The sequence below is a fragment of the Gekko japonicus genome, unplaced genomic scaffold, assembly GCF_001447785.1.
Source record: "Gekko japonicus isolate JY-2015 unplaced genomic scaffold, Gekko_japonicus_V1.1 scaffold1224, whole genome shotgun sequence".
Lineage (NCBI taxonomy): Eukaryota > Metazoa > Chordata > Lepidosauria > Squamata > Gekkonidae > Gekko > Gekko japonicus.
In genome coordinates, this window is record NW_015163125.1 from 198,447 (window position 1) to 200,724 (window position 2,278).

The following is a 2,278-nucleotide window of genomic DNA, read 5'->3' on the forward strand; positions in this document are numbered from 1 at the left end:
TGTGACCTTATGACACACTTCCGGTGATTTAAGGGGGTGTGGCCTTATGACACACGTCCGGTGATGTCAGGGGGTGTGGCATATGCTAATTAGTTATGCTAATGAGTTCCCCTAGCTCTTTTTCTACAAAACGACCCCTGCACACCGCGCCAAGGAGACTGCTGGGGCTGTTTGAAGTTGGCTCCTCCGCCGCCCGCTACTCCAATGGTCCTCGCTGCTGTGTTTTCACCTTATCTTGAAACCTCAGCCAGGATTCTAATCTGAAACAATACCATTGGCTGAAGCAGTATTGTAACCAATCAAATGTAAGAGAACTGTGCTGGAGGGAACTGTGTTTATTGGATGTTATATTTGTATTATGATTGGACATTAACTGAATGAAGGTGTGGCTACACCAGCCCGGGATTGTTTAAAAGGGAGCTAGGCTCCACTGCTTGTTGTTGTGTGTCGTCCTGTGCTGTGTGATCTTCGGATATTCTTATTCTTAATAAAGCTGATTCACTTGTTACTTACATCGTTGTTGAGTTGCATACTTAACAATTGGCGACGAGGATGGGATACAAGAGCGGGTAGGGAGCCCCTCTGAACTGACACAAGAATGGAGACACACACCCGGCCGAACCAGCTGAGGCACCACTAGTCGTTGTGGATGCACCAACCGTTGACATGGCCGTCAACCCAGCGTTTGAAGCATTCGAACCAGGAACGGAAGACTGGGACTCATAGCTGTCCAGGTTCGAGTTCCACCTGCAAGCCAACAAGATCGTGGACGAGGCACGGAAGAAGGCAACGCTGCTCAGCTCATACGGCACAATCGTCTTCGATGTCGCCCGGTCCCTGGTTGCCCCGACCGACATCCATACGGTGACCTGGAAAGGTCATCACGGACAGGCTGAAGGCCCACTTCTCGCCACAGCCGTCCCAAATAGCTTGTCGACACGTGTTCTACAAGCGAAGCCAGGGCCCAACCGATTCCATCGCTGAGTACGTAACGGCCCTGCGGAAGGCAGCCCGACCCTGCAATTTCGCCAATCTTGAGGAGGCTCTACACGACTGTCTCGTGTGCGACCTTCGGGACAAGAGGCTTCAACAGCGCCTGTTCGCAAAAACAGCGATTACATATGAAGTGGCCTATGTGGAGGCTTTCGCCGCCAAAGCAGCCGAGAGGTCAACGCGAGAGGTCCATCAGCGCCATTTCCATGCCGGAAAGGACCAGGATGTACACCACCAATCAACCAGCAGCTCCAAAGGGGAGGCCGATGACGTCCATCGCACACAAGCTACTCGTCAGAAATGGACCCCACTGAAAACTGCACCGCGGCGCCCTTGCGCTGGCTGCGGCGGCAGTCATGAGCGAGACCAGTGTTGGGCATGAGATTTCATTTGTCATGCCTGTGGAAAGCACGGTCATCTGGCCAGGGTTTGTTGGGCCAAGAAGAGGTCGCCACTGTCTCCTTCTGCGAGGCCTCAGGTTCGAAGCACCAACAACACACGGTCTGCCGACTGCCACCAGACCGACTCCTGCAGCTGCACCGCACCGCACAGTCCTGAACACCGGAGCAAGCGTCAGCAGAACACTGGAGTAAGCAGGAAGATCCAGGTCACAGTTCGTCTTGACGGAGTTCCATGCGACATGGAGGTTGACTCCGGGTCCGTACTGACCATCATCTCATCACAGACTTGGCAACGTTTGTTCCCGTGACGGAGCTGCCGCCACCTGACTCCGTCCACGGCATACCTCTTTGATTTCCAGGGGCGGCGCATTTCACTAGCTGGCCAGGCCAGTTTTGAGGTGGAGTTCAAGGGTCGCAAGGTACAGTTGTCCCTCCTGATAGCTGAGGGTGAGCGGGCCAGTTTGCTGGGCCTAGATTGGTTCAAACCTCTTGGTATTGCTATAACTGGTGTAAACAAGGTGTGTGCGAATAAAGGGAATTGCATTTATGCTGAGTTCCCAGAGGTTTTTGGTGAAGGGCTGGGTCAGTATACAGGTCCACCTGTGAGGTTCAACCTGGATCCCTCCGTGTTACCCATCCGCCTAAGGTATAGGAAGGCTAAAATAGAGGCAGAATTAGACAAGCTTATAGCCCAAGGTATTCTCGAACCTGTACCATATGGTACAGTGGGAGACCCCGATTGTAACACCTGTTAAATCTGATGGAACTGTGCATATATGTGCCGATTACAAGTGTACGATCAATAAGGCTCTGCAACAACATTCTTACCTGGTGCCTGTGATTAGCCACGTTTTGGCATCCCTTGGGGGGGGGGGGGATTTGGC